At 39.2% G+C, this 24,038-nt stretch overlaps 1 protein-coding gene across 15 annotated transcripts in view; it reads left to right on the forward strand.

Annotated features, from left to right (window-relative positions):
* LOC306800413 (poly(rC)-binding protein 3-like) overlaps positions 1-24,038 on the forward strand; it is a 492,346-nt gene that overhangs the window by 389,319 nt on the left and 78,989 nt on the right. Inside the window, exon 1 of one of the 15 annotated variants that reach the window (XM_079302511.1) lies at positions 7,676-7,695. The exons of the other annotated variants lie outside the window; for them this stretch is intronic. The gene's annotated coding sequence lies outside the window, so the exon portion shown is untranslated. Of the gene's footprint in view, positions 1-7,675; positions 7,696-24,038 lie in introns of those variants that run through there. 15 annotated transcript variants of the gene reach the window in all.

A 24,038-nucleotide genomic window follows, 5' to 3' on the forward strand; every position in this document is an offset into this window, starting at 1 on the left:
GAAGAAGGATTGATTCTAGTGTTTTGGGCCATGCTACGTGTTAGGGTAGAAACAAATGAGGATCAGCTGTTGTTTTCCATATGAAGCCAAACTGTGGCAATGAGTCAGAAAGCCTGACAGAGTCCAAGCAAATTGTGTGGGTTTCCTGCTGAAGTAAGTGGCATGCCCTGCAACATATGACATGTCTTTCTCTGACCTAGGACACCTTGCTTTTAGCAGCATTCATCTCTGCAATTTATACAGGCATTCATATTTCACTTTCTCCATTTAATCCTAATAACCAGCTTTTAGAAGAACATGACAGCATAACATATGGGTGGTAAAACTGCTCATAAACCATAATAACATGGCCAGAAAAGATTAGATAGATAGATGCACTATGCTTATTGTGACATTCTCTGATTAAGAGGTATAGCTACTTATTACAGCCATTAGCTTGGTGACTTGGAAGCAGACTGAAGCCATTATTTGAAAAACAGGTTATAAGTCCAAATTTTAAACAACTGTGTACTTACTACGTGTAAGAGATATAATTATGTTTGCAATTCTGTTCTTCAATGTGCAGATGGTAATTTTGTTCATTTGTGGTTTGCACACTGATAATGTTTGCTGTAGAGTTGGCCTTGGCAGGATTAAGTGTGTGTTAACAGTAAGTAGGCAGTCTGTAATACATGGTTATAATTTTGTTTATAGGGTGCTGGTGGGATGAAAACCATCCAGAAACATAAGTCTAAATAATTTTTTACTATAGACAGGCTTCCTCTGTCTGTCCGTGTGTATATATGTTTTTGCACCTTATTATTTATTTTGTGAAGAATTGTTTTGTTTTTTTTTTTCCTTCTCATTTGGAAACTTTTATGCTAGCTTCATTTTCAGTGTAGGCAGTATCTGCAAGTTTGTGCCTTTAGGGATAAAATTCAGTTTCCACTCAAAATAATTTGGTATTTCCTATTAGTTTTTAGGGATTGACATATGTAATATACTGTATATATGAGGGAGATACAAAGATACCATCCATTAAAGATACCCTTTTGATTTCATATTTTCTCTGGAGTTATTCAGCAGATGTTTGAGAACAATTAAGTGTATTTTCAACAGCTACTCCACTTTTCCAGATTGAAAGAGGAACACATAAATATGCAGACCAAATCTGTAAGATGCTTTTATTATATTGAGGTTATGTGTTAGATTGTCTTGGTACAGTACATCTATTTGTACAGTTCAGATTTTCTACTTTTAGAATTGTGTGACTCTCTCACTTTAATTAAATAGATGTATAAGGGGAAAAAAGTAGTTACATAGCAAGCCCAAGATGCATAATAAATAAATAGCATCTTCTGTTGTTTCTTGTTGTTTAGCCAGTAAAAAGAGTTTTGCAATGTTCTAAGGAAAAAGGGCATAGTACAGCATACTGTATAAATGTACATTAAATACTATATAAATTATATACAACTATACTTAAAAAAATAGACTGTATATTACAATTATCTATGTATGTTTATATGTTAAAAATTCTGTATAATAATCACTAATTTTATGGCTAAAAAACAAGAAGTACCATAGAATGTATTGTCTTAGAATGGCCCAAATGGTATAAATTCTCAGAATAAATGAAAACTCTCAGTTTGGGCTTTGATATTATGCTTTAGCAATTCAAGCAAGATTTTGCCAAAAGCATCATAGCTACCAGAGCCACATAAAGCAAATATGATTAAAAGATCTCATTTCATATCACCAAAAGCCCTGACTTCTTTATGTTCTTTTATTATCCTCTACATCCCTAAGTTTGTGAGAGTAGTGTTATGGGTAAATGAGAGTGCTTCATCTCAGTTTTCCATGCTCATGGGAGGAGATAATTACTCATGGAGCCCTTTGTATCCTGTTGGGACCAACCCCAAAGGATCTTCCCTTTTACCTGTACCTTGTGGGCTGCAGCCTGGTGTGCACAGACCTTCCTCCAGGAAGGTGTGCAGTGTTCCTGCTGTCTTTCCACTCACACTCTTCTGAAGACCCTCAGCCTGCCAAGGCAAGGATTTCATCTGTTCTGGAAAGAACTTAGTACAGTTGTTGGCAAAGTAAATGCAAAGGGAATGTTAAAGAGCACTTATACTAACATGAGCAATGTATTTTGAACATAATCAAAATTAATTCTTTCTGAGACTGAAATGATTACTGTTATTTCAAAAGAATATATTATTGTCCATGGGACATTAGGCCCTTTAGATCTCCATTCCAGATGTGTTAATAAGTCCTTTATTAGGTACTATTAACATTATGATTATTTATTACATTTTTCATAGATGTAACCATTCCACTTAGAATGTTAAGGTATTTGTAAAATTTTTTTTAAGCCAGTATAGATTCAACTATCCCTGAATAAAAAAAAAACCCAACAACCCATGAATTAACTTAAAATATTCTGAAAAATCCAATTTTTTTTTTTTTTTTTTTAGGAAAAGGTGCATTTGTTAATTTTATAACTGAGAAAAAATTACTCTTTAAATACAGTGTAATTAAACATTTGAATATGATCAGCAGCGTACAGCATGCATTTGTGTTCTTGTCTGTAAATAAACTTGCCTTTCCCTGCCCCTTGTTGATCTAATTATTGATGTAAGGCTGTTGATACTTTTTTAATTGTTATAGCTTTGGGCAAATACTCCTAATAGAACCCTTCCACTAAACAGCAAGATGACTGTCTGGCATTTGTTCCCAATATTTTCTTCTTCCATCCTGGAATCTCCTGAAATTCAAAAAAAACCTACCTGCTTGTCATGCAGGCCACCCTGCAAAGTTGCATCTTTGGAAGGCATAAGCCACCATCCTCCAAGTTCATTCCTATGCATTTTTGCTCCTCTGAGTTGCCTGCCTTCCCATTTTTAAATACTAGATAATGCTTTCTTTCTGCCCTCTTACTCTTCCCTCACTGTTGCCTCTTTTTGCAAGAGCAAAGTCTTTTTTCAAACTAGGTGTTCAAACATCTGACTCACTGGGACTTTGAGTGCAGAGAAGGATGTGGCCTCAAAAAATGTTATAATGTTAGGATGTTATAATCTGTTTTGAGACTGTCAGAAGAGATATGCTGATTTTGAATCAGTCAGCAAAACTGACTTTGACCATCTCTGAGGCCTTAAAGTGTTCCTTGAGAAATACTGGTTATTAAAAGAAAAGGTAAATTTCATGAGGCAGCAGATGTTTATGCAGAAAAAAAGCTCGTGTAAGTCTGGAGATTTCCATAGTGTGTTTTTTATATAATCATTACCAACTATCTCCTGTACAGTAGGTTGCTTTTTATGGCAATGTAAGTGAAATGTTGGAAAGCATGTCTCAGACACTTCCTCATTTATTAGTCACCAGCTAATAAGTGTCGCTTTTTGGCCCTGTTTACCTCTGAATAAAATTTGAAATAGTCTTGTAAAATAATCTGAATTGTGTGTTAGTGACCAGATGAGATAGATAACCTCATGTAAATAAAAAATTAACAAGCCAGTAATACTCAGTGTATTGCCTAGGAATTCAAGCTTTGTCTTTGCCACAAATGCTGTCCAATAAATGGGGCTTTGCAAGCAGAGTCATAGGAAAGAGTGCTGCAGGGCACCTCAAAAGGGCATTCAGTGCAGCCCCACTGTCAGAAGGATCAGCATTCCTAAATCATACCCTGAAGGTCTTCATGTTCCAGTTTGTTTGAAAAATTTGCTCCCTGTTGTGGTCTACAGTTTGTTGCCCACATGAAAAGTGTGGGAGTTGCAATCCTATTTTTTTTTTGTACAGCAGTGAGAGTCTACTCTGTAGCTATGGCAAAAAGGTACAGGAAGAGGGACAGTCACCTGAATGAATCGGACCGGCATCGAAGTTACTGGAGAAGGGGAATGAGATTTGGATTTACAGCATCTTGTGACAGAATACCTTTTCCCCTATATTTCAAAGCTGGGCTGAGCAGGTATCTGATGCCTGTTTATAACATCATATACAAAAGCCAACATGTCAAGCTCTGCCTGCAGACTTGCAATCTTTGGTGTGCTCAATTGGCATGTTGCTTTTTTCCACATTGATAGAAAGGCAAATGATTTCTGCCAGAGCCCCACTGTCACTGGAGGTGGTGAAACCATGGAGCACGAGTAGCTAGGCTGGTGTCTCTAGAAGAAAAGTTTTGTCTGCTCAGGTGTATGGGGTGTGAGGTTGTCTGGAATAGTTATTAATATGGTCATGGACCTGCAGGTGGATGGGGAAGGAGGAAGTAAATCTGAAAGGACGTAATCTGAAAATCACCTGTTTTCCCTCTGTTGGTAGGGTGGGTGGGGAGCTTTTCTATAGTGGAGAGGAGGGCAGGGCACTGACCACTGTGTTGCACATGTGCTGTTCTTCAGGCTTTGTCCTTGAAGAGGTAGCAGCCCTCCTGCCTCCTGATGCACATTATCCATAAGTGCTCGTAGCTAAACTCAAGGAGTTGTCCTGTGTGCATTGAGGTGGTGCCTACAGATTCTCTGTGGACCAGAACTCTGTAGTTCTTTTTCACCTAGGGAAATCCCTTTGGCAGCTGCAGTCTCATGCAGACTGTTGGTGCCTTCAGGGAACGCTGCTATCCAGCTTGTAGTACCTTGGGAGAGCACCTGGTCTTCCCTATGACCTTCTTGGTGCCAATTGTTCCTTGTTACAAGGCTCAAGTGGATTTGTATCACATGAAGAGTCCAAAACTTAATTCGTGATCTCGGCAAATGCTCTCCTGAGTAAAGATGGATACAGTGTGCGTGACCAGTGGGGATTCTGAGGATTGCCAGCCTGGAAAGGACTGGTATTGAGAGGCAGTCCTCCTACTGCTCTTTGAGTCACACTCCTCGAGGCAAATGCACTGAATTGCTTCAGTCAGCTGTGCCCTGTACCACAGGCTGATTTCTGTTTGAATGCGTGATGTGTGAGTAACTAACCACCATTTTCTGTGACTTGTGCATTCCCGTGGAAAAGGCTGGATCTGCAGTGTCCAGCTGAAGGGACAGTTAACTGAGTTCCTTTGATGGGAGTTACCCATCAGCATTGAGAGGGAGCATTGTTGTTCCTCTCCAGCTCCAAGGTTTGGTACACTACCACGTGCTCCAAGTAGCCTCCTAGTAGGTTCCTGGTCTCTGTCTCTCAGGTGGGCACTGCACACCTAATGGAAGAAGTTACACTGGAAAGAGACAGTATGGACATAAATGTGTAGTAATATAATCAGAGTAGAAGTGCTTAGTTATTCACTTTCCCTTTTTATTGGGATTCTGAACACTTTATTTTTCCTGAAAGTAGAATTCTGCACAAGTAATTTCTAGCTTTTCTTTTCCTGCTAAGGTTGTTTTTCTTTTGCTCTTAGTTCTGCCTTCTCAGATGTTTTCTGATGTCCTTTTGTCTTGGTGGTTTGTCATACACTTGCTTGTGAATTAGAATGTGCTAAAAAATTCTATGGACATGCTGTCTTTGGTATGGAAGAGGTCTTTATCCCCCTGCAGAAGCTAAGTGACCTGTGATAGTTAATGCATTCCTTTCAAAGACTCCACAGAGGAACAATCCATCAACTTGTAAAATAGATAAATGAATTCACTTGACAAAGACCAAGCAAAAAGTGTTTGGGAGAGGAGACATGAAGCAAGGTTTCTTATAAGCCTGGTTTGGCAATGTGCATCCTAGACCAGCCACTGTGTCTGATGAAGGCAGGCAGAAGCATTCAAAGGGATGTTTAATTTTGCAAACTGCAAAGGTCATTTCTTGGAAGCTGGTATTGTCTGTGTCAATGTTTTCTTCTTATATTTCTATCCATTGTTTGTTTTTCATCACAATTCTTTTTTTGAGGGGTTAAGTTGCTTTGGGGGGGGGTTAATTTCATTATATGAAATGGTAGTACTTCATCCAAAGAAAGGCTGAATTCTGGTACTAAGGTCTGTAGTGTCTTTCATAGCAAAGTAGCATCAGGTCCTCAGTTGATGTAGATCACAGGGAAGCTTCAGAATTGCATTTCAACTAGGTTGCATCCTCATCCCAGACCTTTATTGCATTTTACCTTTGCAACAAGCTGTCATTGTAAAGAAATTGTTTTTCAGTACAAATGTGGTGGGCTTGTAGCTGTTCAGACCTGTCGGACACTGGTGCTTGTCTCAGAGGCATCACCCAAGGAAGGACCTGCCAGTTAAGAAAGTACACTTGGTGGGTTCTGCACTGCTTGTGCTTGGTTCAGTGAATCCAAGGGTGAAGCAGGAGAGCCCTGAGGGTCCCATGCATTTGTTACACTCTGGCTGCAGGACCTCATGGGGGAGGTACAGTAAAAATAAAAAGGCCCTAGCAAGGGTTAATGTACTGGAATGACTGAAATGATCACTGTTGATAAATACTTTATGTAATTAGTATAATACTTTCTTCTGTTAATGAGCTGAAGCTGGGGCGGGGTGCAGCTGTTTTGGGGGCAGGGGGCACTGAGGGGGGATTTGAGGCTGTTTGACAGCACACTCAGCCTCTTATAATCTACTAGGCCATTTTTAATTCACAATAGTTTTTCGGAATATTTGATGTAGTCCTTTTTTGTGCTTATTGAAAGTGCCCCTAATGTTTTAATTCCCACCCCAGTGGAACAGAAAGTGAATAAACAAGGAAATGAATGGAGATGTATGAAATGATGATCTTAAACTTAACAAGCTTGTTTGTTTTTTCAAGTTGCTGAATAAATCCTCTGTGATTTGTGCTGCAGAGGTCAATGTTCTGCAGTAGGAAATGACTGGTTACATGTCAGTATTCTCCAAGAGTTCATCTCAATTACTGGATTTGTCAAACATGACAAGCCTGAATGACTCTGTGGTGAAAATAGCACACAGTTTGACTATTAAAGTAATTGGAGCATTGACATTTAACCGAACTGCAAGAGAATTGCAGTAATAAGTCTGAGGAGCACTATCACAAGCAAAGCAGAGACCAGTATTTTTATAAAATAAAATATTTTCTATTTTACTAGTTAAACTCATGCTTTTCTGTGTTTTGATTAATGTATATTTCAGTATATTTTTAATTTAAATCATAAGATTAAAAAGGCAATTCCTTTTTTCTACTTTTTTTTTTAAGTACTAAGATTCATATAATTGGAAACTCAGTTATTTTGATGCACACCCTGGTTTAGTTTTAATATTGTTATGAATAATTCTCGTGTGTGTTTTTAATATCTTCATAAAGTATACACACTATGAAGTCAAAAGTCTGTGTATGTATATACACCTATGTGGGGATCATCATGTGGTGATCATCCCAGAATTTGGTTATAAATATGTCTATTATTTGATCTCCACTTGCTACTCTACCTTGCTAAAGAGCTATGTCTGGGCTTTCAAGCCTGAGATGTTGGTATTAAAACTAATTGGCTTAGTAAATGTAAAGAGCTTTTTTAAAATAATTTAAAAGTCATTTGCTTGTATCCATCTGCAGTGAGATTTTAATTTTTTTAAAGATATTATTTCTGATGATAAATTCTATATACTTTTCTGAGACATATAAAGGCTTTGGAGAACAATACAGCTATCAGGCACTGTGGATAATTTGGATTTATACTTGAGGATCAGATGAGATTTTACAGTCACCAAAATTGTGTTTCAGACAATGGCTTAAACGACAGCCTCTTCTAGTGTCTGGAGTAGGGACTGAAGTAATGATGATTTATGACAGTAGTCTGATGGGTCTCATCCTCAGGTGAGTTACCTGCTTTTTGGCACATTAATTTTACCTTTTCTGAACTTGAAAATCTGTTCTCTCCCAATTACAGGAACAAGTCTTCATGTGGAAATTGGGACTCACTTGTTCCTGGTGAAGTAAATGAGACAAAATAATCCCAAAAGACAGGGTCAGGAGCATGGCACAACCAACAATATGTGTGAAATACACCTCTGTTATGTTAACTGATATTTTTTGTGGGGTACAGAGTATGATTTGTCACTTCTGTAGACACAACTGCTGTGCTATCTCAGGAGCAGAGAGCAATACTTACTAATTGAATATGTTACTTTCCTCGACTTGTTTAAGTCCCATCTCCAAAGAGCTGTTGAACATAATGCTTAAGTCTGTCTCTTTTGTGTAGAAGTATGTGTTTAAATCCTTCTGATTTCAGTGAGACCCATATGTATTAGTGAGTTTTTAGCTCAGAAGTAAAAAACCAAAATATAAATTTAACTGCTTTACTGAATTTGGGACTTGCATGATCCAAAGCAATACTTAGTCACAGCCTAAGCAGAGATTTTGGGCAGTCTTTCCTGTATTTCCCTATGGAGAAAACAAAGGAGAATTCAAGGAAATAGAGAAGATGCTTGGGTATCTGTTTGCTGACCTTAGTGTGAAAATAAACTGTGTGTTAGGAGCAGAACAAAATTTTTGGAAAAACGAGAAGGTGCAGGTGAGAGTTGTAGTTTTGGTTTGTTTTCTCCCTGAACTACATCCTGGGCATCTGTATGGGCTCAGGGCTGGAGAGAGGGGACCTAGAGGCCCCTTCAGTTTTTTAAGTACATTCTGTGAAACCAGTTGTCTCTGTCACTGATGTAAATGACCTGACATTGCTTCTGATTTGCCCCTAGTGTATTAGAGATAAGATACACTTTCCCAAAGAACAAGCTCTTGTTTCAGAGCTGAAGTGGCACTATCCTTACCTAATATAATTCCATTTACTTGGAATGTCATGGCATATTGCAGTTGTCCATCTTTTAGTGTTCTTGTCAGCTTCACCTGTAAATTAGCTTTGAAGATCCGAGCTCATACTGAAGTGTTCCTCACAAAAGTGCCTCAAGTGGAATGAAGTAAATAATTATAAAGGAACAGCAAGGAACTGTGCTCTTTTCTGCAGCTTGAGAGTCTAAAAGTGGAAACCTGAGATTCATGCATGAAAGAATGTATAATAATGCATCCTCATTAAGCATTAAATAGTTTAGGCAGTTTTACCTGCAAATATTATGTAGTTAATGTAGAGCTCAAATCAGTTATTTGGAACATTGGGTAGGGAGAAATTATTTTTTCTGTACCATGCAGTGAAAGTGGGAGAAACATCCCTCCAGTTACATCCATAAGAAACCTGCATCCAGGGAAATAGCATCATGATTCTGAATGAACAGTAAAACAGGAAAATAATTTGGAACAGGATTTTTTTCAAAGCTTCTGGAGTAAAGAAATCAGGTAAAAACTGGGAGCAGAATTACCTTTCTGCTCTTGGGCAGAGGGATGAAGGCAGCATGCACTCTGACATTTGGAGAGCAGCATAGCCTGTGTTAGCCATCCAGACTGTTAACCATGTTTTGAACTTCCAGATGATGGAAACTATGCAGAAATGCCAGATACCAAACACAGTAAATCAGCATCCAGCAAAAGTCTGCTTGACTGAGATTTTTGAAGCAGCAGGAGGACCTTGTAGCGATTTTACCTAACATGTACACTGAATACAGTGAAACAATGTGTTGTTCTGAATGATAAGAAAGGAAATACTAGGGAGATTTTGCAGATGACTGCCAGGAAGTAGCTGTCACTAGAGACACTTGAACAGGTGCAGGTTTTGTTAGGACTTTTGAGACAATCTGCATAAATCCCAGGTGGAAGAGCACTCATTCCAAAATATCTCGATTTTCTCTAGATTACTGGCCATGCAAGAAGATGATAGTCTGTGATGCCTAAAAACAGTAGCTCTAAAATGCAAGAGTACAGTTACAAAATACAAAATTCTTTCAGTCAGATTTCATTCTGATAGTTCTGTAAGTTTGCCCAAGATCCAAAGCCATCCATGTAGCTGCTTTGCTGAGCAGAACTGTCTGCCCAAGAAGTTTCATCTGCTTGGTGAAATTGAGTTATAAAAAGTTTAATTCCAGAGATTTGTCAGTAATTTGGCCAACCAAAGAAAACAAATCCCAATATACTTTAGCAAATCCTGTTGTGGGTGACTTATATGGAGCAGATGGGGAGCTAGGCTGGGGTTTGCTCTGTGGACTGTGATTGAAGAGCTCCATTGATTCAGGCTGAGGCAGCTTAAGAAGTTACTGCCATCTACTTTGCCCTGCCTCTGTTGGAATTTCTTATCCTTGCGGTAAAAATAGCAAAATGTAGCATGCCTGCTCCCCAGCCACTGCAGCTCCCAGCTTGAGGGCACTGTGATTCACCTTCAGGTTTTATTTGGCATTAAAGCAGCCATGAGCTGAGGCAGCAGGGAACTTGGAGTCACTAACTCATCAGATTTAACTGTGGCAGTGGAGTGGTATGGGAATAGGATGGGAGGACCAGCAGCCTCTTCAGTCACTGCTGTTAAATCCCGTAGGAATTGCTTTGCAGAATGCTTGCTGACAGTCCCGGCTGGAGAAGTTGCAGTGAACCATTCCTTTCCTGCAGCATGGTTGACCAGTGCTTTGCTATCTTCGGGGCATGAAGGAGCCCTCTATTGCTGCTAACTGTAGTCATCTTCTCACTGAGCTCCTTGGATGAGTTTCAGAAAACCCTGATGGTTAATTAGAAAGTTAATACTAAATACAAGTAGTAAGTAAATAACAACAAATATGGAGCATGCTCATCTACCTACATTGTTTTAGTGTCTTCTCAGAAATAATACCTTAGTTTCACTCCTGTAACTGATTCAGGGCAAGAGTAAATACTCTCATGTGATAAATGACTAGCCATGCAGTCAATAGCTGTAAAGGAGTTGTACAATTCAAAGGTGCTTCTGGAGTAATTTTTAGGAAACTGTCGAACTTGTCAGATGGGGTAAGCATGAAGACACATTTTTGTTCTGTAATTTTTCCCCTTTCTTAGCAAATTTTAAATTGGAGATTTGATTATTGTTTTTGTTTGTTTGGGAGAGTATCGTTCAGATTTCCAGAGGACCTTCTGCAGGGATCTAAAGTTTTGAATTTACTCTAGAAGGTATTTTGTGATGCATCATGTTATTTTTACAGAAAAAAACAACAACAAAAAAAGATCTCTAAGTCCATGAATCTCATCCCTTTATTCATGTTTATACAACAGTAAAGCTTTTGAAGTAAATCTCTACTTGCAAGGTTAATATAGGCTTGATGTGGAAAGGCACTTTGGCATTAGTATAGTGCTTAAGCAGATGCTTAACTTTGAGTCCAGAAGCATTGAAGTACCTTTCTGAAATGGAGCAGTAACCTGGGGCTTTATTCAGTACAACTTAGAAGCTTTCTCAAGGCCTAAAGAGTTTGTTTTGCCTTTCTTCCCTGTGAGGGGACACATCCAAGCCTCCTTTTCTAAGAATTTTTGCTGTATCACTCAGGAAGAAGCAGGAAAGTAGGAAAGGACATTTCCTGGCATGTCCTAATACACTGCTACCATGAGAGAGCATAATTTAATAATGTTTTTTCAATAAATGATGTGAAAATGCTTTAGGTTTATAGTATGGAAACTTTGCGACTTTGAAACTTTGAGTTTTGCTTTTGTATTTGGTATCCCACAGCACTGAGCTCATCAGCTTCACTCATAGCCAAAGACAGTGTTCACTTATATAAAACCCTACAAAGTCAGAGCTCTTTTTCATATTCTGACTTATTATTAACTTCTTCTTAATAGCAGAACTCACAGCTTTCTTTGTTGTTATTTTTCTGTTAAGGGAAAAATACAAGTTGCTTTCATTTTTACATCAGTTTGGTTATTTAATCTAAGTGTGACACTCAGGCTTCAAAGAATCCTGTGCAGTACATTTTTAATCTGCTGTTTTTAATGAATTCTAGTCACTAAGAAATACTGTTATCTAGGTCAGATTTTTTGAATATTGTTTTACTGTGGCTACACATCCCACTGTGCTTTCTCTAAAATGAGCTCCCCAATGAAGTCTTGTTGTTGTACTTTCTCACAGCTTTGTGGAGTAACTTTTCTAACTATAAATCTAAGGTTGTGATTTGTTTTTCAATACAAATGTATTCTTGACTGAACCAACATCCACCCATCTAAGACTCAGACTTAAACTTTCTTCGGGGACAAGGGAACAGGACATAAAATACCTTCAATTTTTATCATTGATATTCTTGATCCTTCCTACCTGGAAGGAATGGAAAAGAGATGATCAGTCCAAAATTTATTACTTAATTTCAAAGGTGTTGCTATAACTGCTCTCAGCTAGTCACAGCAAAATGGCCTTGACCATGAGGCAGAACAAGACATTGTTTGATATCATGGAGAGGCACTGAGGTTTCTGAGCATTTCTCTTTCTGGACCTTTATTGTGACATCTCTATCTTTACCCTAACTTACCTCTTATTAGGTCTCCCCAAGAGACTTCTCAGTCCCTTGAACAGGAAGTATTGGGTCTGTTAGCCATGCCTACAGGAGGGGACATTGAGCAGTGTCACCTTACATCACCTAGATCTGTGACAGAGTAAAATTGCACCAATTTCCTTCCGTTTACAGGTAGCTGAAAGGAAAAGCTAGTTTTGTAATCTAAATGGGTAAGAAGAGAAAAGCAGAGGAATAATGTGGAGTTTATATCAGATTGAGGATGCTGAAACTGAAAAGAATGGAAGAAAGGTGGATGACAGGCAGGTGAAAGCACTTCTGACCCAGCTCACTCAGTGCTCCCTGTTCTGGAGCTCAGATGTTAGGGTTCTGGACTTCCCATCTCACCTCCTGCTGAAGTTTATGGCAGACCTCAGCAGTTTGAAAACAGGGGCTGTAACAGGGCACTCAAGGAGAAGTTGCCCCTAAAAGTTTGAGCTTATAGAGAAATTCTGGGTAGAGTCACTCCTGCCAAAGCTAAATAAAGATGACTGGTCAAAGGGAGTTCTGAGCTATGTGACTGCTAGCTTGGATTAAAAAGCTCATTTTTAATCAATAAGTAGTTAATTAAATAAAATACTGCAGCTTTACTAGGAGTTTGCAGCTAACATTGACATAGAGTGGGAGGGGAAAGAAAAAAAAAAAAAGGAGTTGTGGACTTCAGCCAACAAGAAATCCAACCATTTCAACTGACCTGACCTGGTGTAATTTCATTTCCAAGTAACACAAGAAGGACTTCAAAAGGCCCTTGAATAGATGGTGGATAATTGACTCCTGGCATTGAATGCTGAATATGGAGGTGCCTGTGCTGGTTATTATTAGATGTATTGTCAGCCTTTGACACTGCTGATCACAAGGCTTGTTGACTCTGTGCTGTGTGATCTACTTCATACCTAAGTTAAGCATTCAGGCAGGTGGTCAACTTAACAACTATACCTCTCCCAAGTCTCATTTAAACCCTAGTTTGAAAGTTCAAGAGGGATTTAAAGCTGCCTTGCTCTCTGCAAAAAGGGAAATTACTGAGGTGAATTTTGCTGTCTGAAGGAGCCTCTGGATGTGGATTTGTATTTCAGCCTACTGAAATACACCTGTCTCTGTTTAGATCTAGCACTCATTACTGAAAAGGTAGTGCATTGGGACACATCTATGGAAATGGAGGCTTTTTTTAGTAGCAGTTTGAAGGTAAAGCAGTCTTTTTCAGTCCTTTGCCAGGTCCATGAACACAGCACAACATTCAATTCGACTTTTGTAATGTAAATTAAGTGTCATTAAAGACCAGCTGTGCTGCTGGATTTGTTTTTATTTATATACATTGTATTTGTGCTGAAGACATATATCCTTAGAAAGTACTTGTACCTTTTTAGTAAAGGTTACAATTCTTCTGAAGCATATTTATTTGGACATCTCTGACCAGTGACATTTTGAGATCAAGACCTTTGAGGTTCAGTGTGTAGAACAAAATGTTACAATTCTTTTGTTTCTGCCATCACATTCATTCATTGAGATGGCTGAAACTGTGCCTGTTGAATTCACAGAGAGCTGTATCTTGCCCTCTTCAAAGCTGGTGGGCAGGGATGGGAGGGGACAGCAGGGATTTAGAGAAATATGTCTTTTTCTCCATAGTATTGGTTGTCTTCCCTATGTAAGCTTGGTGATGCCTCTAATAGCAGATAAGTAGATAATTGGCCTGGTTTCCTACAGGAAAATGTAGGTTCTTGTTCATTACCTTGTGCTCCTGTGTCTGTAATCATGCAGTGGGATTGATTCAGCAATAGGACGAGGATTCTTGAGGACAGTAACTGCACAAAGTGATCCAGAGAAGTTTTAGGGAATTTCCGAAGTGTATCAAACCCCACAGCAGGTCAGGGTCCCTGTTCACACTGGGGTGTCAGTGCACTCCATCTGAGTTGGCAGGAAGGGCACCTCCTTCCAGGGCTCACACATCCCCTCCTGAGGTGTGGGACTGGATGCTGACAGGCATCCAGGCTTTCTGCCACTTCCCAAAACCTATTGCCCTTTTTTTCGAGGTGGTGGAAACACCCAGACCTAGAACAAGATGAGACAGCAAGTGCCTTTCAAAAGGAGAAAACAATTAAACTTCCACAAATCAAGAGGATTCATTGCTCAGAGCTGCTTGCTGGGAAAGGGGCCAGAAAAAAAAAGCCAGACAAAAGACATTAGCACACAATGTTTAAGCAAAAATGCTCGGTCCTGCTACTGGGTTTTTAATACATCCTAAAGCCGCACTAGGGACACAGCTTTTTGCTTAGCAGTTCATCTTTAAATGAGGAAAACAGCCGATTAAAATGTATTATTTGAGCATTGTGATGGCAGGCTGACCTCTGTTCACACACAGAGGCTGGCTAAGAGAAGCCTAAAGGTAAGTGTCTTTACATGTGTAAGAATGCCAGAAAAAAATCTTACATTTAATACATCTTAATTGAAAGCGATGGATTTACTCTAACTTTTTATTTCACTAATTGACTCTGTAACACCTAACACCTACATTGTAACAAATTGATATTATCCTGATTTCTTTTTTTACAATAAAGGCATGTTTGTAGGACAGTAGGCAATTAATTTACCTACGATTTTCATTACCATTGATGTGACTACCATTTAGTCTTATGGCAGAGTTCCTGGTGTTTCCCACTAGAGGAGTCCTGAGGGGTTTATCCATGTTTGTGAAATCTAGTGTGGATTTAGGAGAACTTTTTAAAAATATTTCTTTTCTTTTAAAATAAGATTCCATTCTTAAAATGTCTACAGCAAGTGTATTTGACTATTTTTAGTATTGTAAATTGGAGCCTAATCTGCCTTTTCCACCCCTATGCAGTAATACCAATAAGATAAATTAATTTACTCTAGGCTTTTATTAGTCCCAGTGAAAACAATATCTAGTGAGATCGAGGTAGTAAAGATTTTGTATATGTAATTTGGATATGTATTTTCAGGAAAAAAATGTAAAAACAATTCAGCTGGCTTGCTTTGACCAAATTTGTGTACAAATATAGCTAGTAGATTAACAATGCATAGTGTGCTCTGTGTGTGTCAACTTCTGAAGAGCCCTCGACTCTCAAAGAGGGCAACACCTTCAACAGGCAGCATCATATCATCGTGTGTTCTTGTGTTGAAATTGTGTTTAAAGGTATTAATCACATTTTTAATTGAAAAATCCAAATGCTCAGTTTCAGGAGACAATTTATTCTTTTCAAGATCTGGTTCAGAAAGTGCCGTATTGTTTGGATGACAACTGGATATATTTTTAGTTTGATGTGTTATTTTGGAGAACTGTGACTCATTGTAAATTGGTTTGGGGCTCTCTGCTTCCTTTGTGTTCTTTTCTCCATGCCTTGTTAACTTACTTCTCATGCACTCCAGAGATTCTCTTCATGCAGTGGCCTGGTTTTTGTCTTTTTCTTAATATTGCACAATCTCCCACTACTTACACATGGTCAAAAATTGCATCATCAATTTTATTCCTGTTATAACATTATCCTAGAATCTTCCAAGCAGATTATCATATGTTATCAGTATAGCAACAATGTCCCTGGGGCTTCTCTTCCCAGGCAGTATCCTAATAATGTGTTCTCCATGGCATCTTTTTTTTCTCTATCTAGCAGTGGACAATTGTTCTGAAAAGTGCTTCTTCCCAGACCTACAGGTCCAGTCTCCTGCTAATTTGTTTAGCAACACAATCAGTGCTGCTGTTCCTAGCAAGATGAATTTCACTGCTATGTGGATACAAAAATACAAGCCACAGATGCCTAAATGTCTTGGAAAGTGAAGCCTTAATTCAATAGGAAACACCAACTTTCTTTTGGCTGAACATTTAAAATGCCTTCATAAAAAAATAAATCATCTCATTGAAGCAGTTTCACACTGGTTTTATGCTAAAGCTTGCCAATTTCCCAGCTGCCTGCTATTCAGTACAAAGACAGGTAGCATCCTCTGTTGTGCTTTTTTGACCCAGATTCTTTATTCACTTACGTCAGTGTTTGCAGTAAACAGGAATTTGCAATAACCAAGTGCTGAATCCTGTTGTCTTGTGACTGAACTTCTCAATCTTTGAATAACTGCCCAGCAGCAGAATGAAAATGAAGCAGAGGAATGAAGCCTGAAATACTCAATAGAAATATAAGTGGGGATCATTTAAAAAAATGGTTTATAGGAAGCTATACCTATAAATATACCTAAATCCTCCTACCAGAGGATTTGCAAATATTGCAATTTGCAATCACACCTGCTTTGCCCAGTGATTTCATGATCACTTCTCTATCCCATTCCCATCATAGTCATTGCACACAAGCCTATGCAGAAAAAAACCAGAGATGTCTGAAGAAATTTTCTTCCCAGCCCCCTCCTCTCTGCATTTTTGTGGCACTGTTGTCAACCTAACTGGGTTATGTGTAACTTGGTAGAGCATAGCGGATTGTCATCGCTGTTCTTGAGCTGAATTTGTGCAAGTTGGCAAAAGTAAAAAAACTCTACTTTTTCAAAGTTGTAATAACAGTAATAAAAGGAAATCAACTCAAAAGCCTTTAACTGATGCAGAGTAAGCTCATACATCTCCCTGGGAGGCAAAGCTGCGATTAGCATGTTTGAATGCCTTACTACAAGTGATACTTTGTGGAAATGCAGCACTTCTTGTGGGAATGAAAAGTGCAGTTGCAAAGCAGGCTGTTAATTAACAGAAGAGTTAGTGTAGTGTTTGCTGTGATTTCATCCTAGCTTAACAGAGCAGAACCAAACTGAACAGCCAAAAAATCAGGCAAGCAAGAGCCTTGTTGTTGTTTTTTACATCCTGAGAATTTGACTTTATACATTATTCTAGTTCCCTGTTGTCCTGGGGACAGGGAGCTTGGAGGGCAGAAAATACTGCTGCTGATTTTAATTCAAGCTTCCAGACGTTATGGAATAGTTACCTCTATTTTTCTGATGTTATTTCTAGTTGTTGCAAAGCTTGGAAGTGAACAAAGCAGTTTTATGTTGTGGAAATTGTATCCATGTTTTAGTCTGAGCAGAAGAAATAAGAAGGAAAGAGAGTCTCTGTAGGGTAATGGCATCATGTTAAGGTCTCCCTTGTACTGCACTGATCCCACTGCCTAAGCAAACTCATGTGTAAATGTTCACCTGATATCATCTGTGTCAATTCCAAGCACAATGCTTGGAATTGTGCTTCAGGTTAAAGTGAGTGGACATTGCTTTGCCACTGACCCAATGAAGGTTGTTGTGATCTGCACGTTCTCAAGATTTTACTGAATTACTGTGAACAAATTAGGTGCATTCTGACATCTGATAGACTAAATACACACACTCAGTGAAAATTAGTATTAATAATGCCAGAAAAACACATCTAGTTGTATTAGAAAAGTCCTTCAAATAGGCAGTCTGTTCCAGTATTTTAATTGATACCCCATTTTCTTACATGTAAAAAGCAATAGTACCACAACCTGTTGTCAGATGAGAGTAACTGACGGATGAAGTTTGCTTTCACTGTTAAATTGTATGATAAGGCAGTGACAAGAAAGAAGTGAATTATATATCAGTGACAGGTGAGAAGTGCTCCATCCATAGAGTCACTGATATTGTGGCATGGCAGAAAGACTCTGTATGTGCTGTTTTATGAAATTTGCATTTCTTGCTGTTTCTGAACTACTGAGCCACTTTGGTGCCTCATATCATACATACACATGTTCCAATGGAGAGCAAGACAACAATACCTTCACATCCTGGGAATCTTAAAATAGACTCTTAGCACAGCTTCTTTGGGAAGAGGATTGAGAAATTCTTCCTGCCTCTTCCAGCCTCAAGTTCCCATGTTTGCCCAGCAGTAACTGGATAAAGGCAGCGATAGCTGTTTTTCTTTGATGCTAGCATTAATGAAGATGGTGATTCGTTGTGGTCAAAGAACAGATAATATTGTTCCCAGGTGTTGAGTGTCTTACTAAAAACCCCCTCAACAGCAAGAAATGTTTGGGATTTTTTGCCTCACCTTCTAGAGTGACTTCACATATTCATGTCTCTGTTCCATTTATTCTTAAGCAAAATACACTTTCTAAACTAATTTTCCTTAGCTTAAGACCTGTATAAAAGTGAGTACTTAAACCTACATGACTGCAGATGCAGAGCTCTTTTGAGCTCTTTTGGTGCATGCTCACAACTGCAGAACATGGCAGCAGCACGCTGTGATGTCTTGCAGGGTTTGAGTAGGTTTTTCTCTGCACCCAGTTGTATCATTCATGACACAAATCTTCCCTGAGAGCATGGTTTCTCTGAGGCAGCCTTGCCTTACGCTGTGGAGGACATCATGCTGTGTCCAAAATGCAAAGTAAAGGCTGGTGGGAACAGCATGGGCAGGTCTGGGATGTGGCTTGCACTCTGTGAACTGGCTGTGAAGGAGCACAGCTGCACTAAGTGTGAATCATCACCCACTGCCCTTGGCTGGTACCACTTGGCATCTGGAACACCAAGAAATGCTGTACAAAAACCAAGCTTCTAGACCCACAAAGACATGTCACTTGTCTTGCAGTTGTTTATTAATTGTACAGCACTAAACATTAGCAAGAAAAATTGCTTCATTACTAATATTGGTGAAAAGTCAAGTGATGTCTTTGTGACCACTCTGAACAGGGCTGTGGTTGTAAGCCCAAAAAATGCAAACCACAGAGCTTTCTTGTTTCCTGTGATCAAGTTATATTCTCACATGAATGTGCACAGCAACAACTTCAGAAAATAAAAAGAGTCTTTGTTCAATATAAGTGATTATTCACTCCTTTTTAATCTAGCATAGAGTGACCCTTTATATTGAGAGGCTCAAATATGTCTGCGAATTTTTTGAGTGCCTAAAATTCTCAGCATATTAAAATTGCACTAATTAGAAATGGAAACAGTGGGCATAGCAATTGCAAGGCTTGCAAGGAAGAAGAGGGCAGAATCAAAGGTAGTGCTGCTTTTTTTTTGTCATTGGTCTTTTGCATGCAGCTCTGACTCTCATTTTAAAAAGTCTTGGTGTGTGATGTTATGTGATGTTAATTGTAAAGCAGAGCAAAAGTGGATGTGCTATTGGTTAGAACAATGGAGCTTAATGAAGTAAATGCTAAGGCATTCCCTCCATACTGAGGAGGCTCGCAGTGCAAATTTTTGCTCAGAAAGAAAATCAAACCAATCCAGACTGTGTTTATGGATGAAGGCTGGTCGAACACTGGGGATTTAATATCTGTGCTGTAAGAGCTGCCACACTTGATTGGTGACAATATAGACTTAAGTTGTGTTTAGCTTTTTTTCCTGATGAGTTCTTGTGTGTTCCCTAGTAGTTGTGATGCCTGTAGATTTTACTTGGCTGGTGGTGGGAGGTGATCATGGAGTTCTGTGAGGCCACAGGGGTTCAGTCTCTTTTGTTTTGCTTGAAATGATATATATCAAGACAGAGGCTCTCTTTATATCTGTTTCCACTGTGACACTAACCCCACTGTCAGTGCTTAACAATGAGTGTGTAGCATTGCACTGAAAAACAACTTGAAAAGAACTTTTAAGTGGCAGAAACAAGCTCTTAGAAGTTAGGAAAAGCCAGATGTGTGGTTTCTTCTGTGTCTCTGATTTGGCCTTGTTATTCACACATATTGTGTTACAGTCCCAAATTACATCATTGCAGCCGTTTTTCCAGAGGACCAGCATTCCCTTTGAGCGTGAGATGTGCAGTGTTCAGGACATGAATCAGTTTGGTGTAATGAATGAGGATGTTGTCGGAGAAGTTAATCTAGGAGTAGAAAATGGTGTGATGAAGAGCAAGGATGGCTTCAGGAAAGGAAATGACAGTCTTGTGTGTAAATCAGATTAACTGGAGACAGGAGACTTTGCTGCTGGCACTGCCTGGGGGTGGCAGGGAGAAGGATAAGCAGTGGGGCTAGGAGCTGACTCTGAGCAGTGTGGGAAGGGAGAAGTGCAGCCATGCTTTTCTGTCCCTCTTGGCTACTGGCCATGGGCAAGCCAGACTGCTCTGGTCCCCAAGGTTTGCAGCGCAGTGTGCACAGCTGTGATGGCAGCAAGTGGGGACGGGGGTGTAACTGTGGGACAAGCTGAGCTTTGGATGTTTTGTTGTCCCAAGTCTGGAAGGTGCACGCAAGTGGTAGATAATGATCATTCTCTGGTTTGCTATGCAGGGAGAGGGGGTGTCTGTCCAGGTTTGAAGATGTGGAAAAATTATTGTTGGCCCAAAGGTAGTGTTGGCAGGAGGCCACCAGGCTACCACGCCTGCCGAAGGCAGCACGGAAAAGTTTGGAGCCGAGAGCCAGGAACAAGTGTCAATGCAGATTTTGTTTGAGTGGGCAGGATGTGGGTCATGAGGTTGGATCATAGGGCTGCTGAGGACAGCAGGACCACTAGGAGATATTAGAATCCTTGGCTGCTCAGATCTTTGTGGTTTTGTGGTCACTGGCATATGCTCTCCGGCTGGCCAGAGCAACAGCCCTTTCCTGATCTAGACACGCTTAGTGAGGAACTGCAGATATTTTGCAGAGCCTTATTTGAATTGGGAAAGGCACTGCAAATTATTAAAATACAGGAAAATACCTTGTTTGTTGGAGGATAAAAATAGAAATAAAGTTAAGCTTTTGAAGCTTAAATCTTTCTGTTGGCCTTTGGTCTAAATACTTCTAATTATCAGCAGAATTAGGAAGAAGCAACACTTCAGAGTTTGGCATTCCAAGCTCAGGATTTCAACCCATCTCCAAATATCACATTAGCAAAGTTGTTGGAATAAGGTTGTTGTGGAAAGGCGTGCTGGGATACTGGCATAGAAACAGGACAGTAAAGTTTGCTTTTGGGTCTTTGGGAAAAGCAGGAAACCTGCTGCTGGTAGTTGTGGTTCCTTGCCATACACTTCAATATAAGCATCATCTTTATTCATTCCAGGAGCTTCTAAACTAATCAGATTGCTCTTGTGTGGTTCTTCCTGCAAGACAAAAATGGGTTTAAATCCATTCTAGGTTAGCCAGGAGAATTCAGTTAATAACACTGAACCATTTACACTGGAGTGCCAGCAGATCACTAAAATAAATTGAAGTTGCTTGGCATACCTTTGACAGGACATCTGCTTTTGAATTTCATCTGGTAACATCTAGGCCCAAGTGCTTTTCTAAAATGGGAGAAAAGTTGTCTTGGAGAAAAAGCGTCGGCATTTTACTGCGTTAAAATTCACTTATAAGCATTTTGTGTACTGCTTCTCAATGAGCAGGTGGTAATTTTAACGGTAAAGCTTACACTTTGTCTTCTTTCTGGGATCTTGAAACATTTTTGAAATGTGAAAGAACATTTTCATTCAGTAATCAAAATGTGTTTTCAATAAAGCTTTCATTTTCTTAGAAAGTTATAATTAATATATAAGAAGGCACAGAAAATATGTTTTTCTTCTCTTGACTTTTCAGTCTGTACTGAGCATTTAGCTGTCACAGCTTACTGGAAAACAATGTATGCTGCTCTTTTCAAAAGAAAAGAGATCACACCTGTGTTTTGATGTGTGAATTGTTGAAGAAAATTTGCAGGTTAATTTAGCCTCCTGATTTGACAGATCTTTCCAATTTAGTTACTGGTGAACACTGCAGCTCTAAGACTGATGAAGGTGGAGGTAGTAAGAAATTACCACTCCTTGTTTTGCCAGCAGAAAGGCAGTTCATGGCACATTGCTGAGACATTCAGCTCCACAAATGTCCTCCTCCATTCCTGGAGGGGGTCAGCATGATCGAGAAACAGTGAAGAATTACAAACAGATTGCAAACTTTCATGTGGTCATATGAAAACAGCAGGAAAGTTTTGCCCTGGCCAACTGGAAATGGGGAAAAATGCCTATGGAAAAATTGTAACATCTGATTTTTCAGTACCATCCATTCCGTATAGACAAGTGTGGTTACAGAAGAGTTTTCTCAGCCAGCAAAGCTATTTTAATGGGGCACCATTCCTGCACTGTTATTCACCCACTTCCACTTTGTGCCAGATGATTATATGTAGGGTTGTGCTACAAACCAGATGCAGAATTTGGGTTTATTTTTTGGTTTGGTTTGGTTTTCAAATCAAATCGCTTCTAGTTTTGTTCAGTGTGTAGTTGCATCAGCATGACTGAGGGGATGGAGAACTGCATGAAAGAAGCAAATATAGAGAAAAAAGTGTGAAGACTTCTTAAAACTGCATTTGTCATCACATTACATGTCTCTGTATCTCTTCTTTCATTTTTGCAGGGTGAAAGTATGCAGTGGCACTGTTCTGATGTGACAGCACCTTCTTAGGAGTTTTCTAATGAAAGAGAAAGGGGAATTGTCAGAAAAAAGAACATTATCTGGCATTTCCCAAATAGTTTATGGAAACAAAGCAGTTTTAGCATCTTCTAATTAAATATTCCTCATCTGTCAGCCTATGGAAGGGGAGGCTGCTGAGGATGTGAAAGTAATAGCATGTGTATGGGAGATAAGAATGTGCAATGTGCATGTGGCACCAGGAGATTGGGAGTCTGAGCTGTAAGTGGCTCAGGGTCACTTACAGTTTATACACACACACACACATATATATACATATATACATGCATAGAGGGGAGTGTTCAATTAATTTGAAATTATTTTTTATTCTGCAGACATGGAAATTAAATTCAGCTTCATGGCCATATTTAAAGACTTATCAGTGTTTAGAGGGGTAGTTACATTATGCATGAAACCATAGTTTGAAACCAGCAACTACTAAACAAACTGTTAAATATGAAACTTTTTCTTTGGATCTCTCAGCAACTCAGGTACTTATAAACCAGGTCATGTTAAACTGATTAGTACTATTTTGTGATGTTAATTCAAGCCAGATTGCCCTGTGATGGGACAAACCAAGCTGGATGCACACACAGCCATTTTTGAATGCCAGATGCTGTATGTTGTCCAGTCAGTTTGTTATTCACTGTGAGCAGTTCAGGATAAACCTGGAGCTAGATAAATCAAATCCAGTATGCCAGAGAGTGGCAAACACACTTGGAACTTTATTTTCTTTACAGACAATTTACCAACAGGATAAAAGCATGATATTTGTCAAAATGCTGACAAGCAGTGGTTGATCTAGATCCATTGTTCACAGTGATCACTTAACTTCTCCAGTATTGCAAGATTTTGGATTTAATCTTCTTTGGTGCCAGTATATGATGAATTGTAACTCTGTCACAAAAAGAATGTATTGTCATAAAGCACCTTAAAGCAGGCATGCCTACAAAAATAAGTGGATTAGCTTTTTACATACCAGGAACTAAAAGGACACAGAATCCTCAAAATTAAATTTATTTGAAAAACAAACTCAAATGAAGCCAGCACTTTTAATCTACTAAAGATGTAAATGGCTGCTCACCTTGCAGAGTTCAAGGTAATATAGCAAGGATAAGACCCAGTTCTGTATACTTTCAGTCACAGTGAAATTAAGGGCATCTCCTGTGTTTACAGCTTTGAATATCAAGTGAACACACTATAGCTTGTACACAGTAAGCACCATAAAGTGCTTCTTGTTGGTATGTGGTTCTGGCCATAGATTGGCCTGGAAGGTTGCATTGGCATGGCTTTAGCACCCAAGAGCTGCATATTCCTGTCCCTCAATAGCCCATGTTGGCAGAAACCTGCAGTATTGATCTGGTTAACCCTTGCTGGAAAGCAGACTAATGCTCTCACAGCTAAGCCTACTTATAGAACTTGTAGTTTCCATTTGCTTTGGTCCTGTGTAGCTGTGGAGGCCTTGGTGTCCTTGCTATGAGCTCCAAATAGTCCGAGGGAT

The sequence above is a fragment of the Erithacus rubecula genome (assembly GCF_903797595.1).
Source record: "Erithacus rubecula genome assembly, chromosome: 3".
NCBI lineage: Eukaryota > Metazoa > Chordata > Aves > Passeriformes > Muscicapidae > Erithacus > Erithacus rubecula.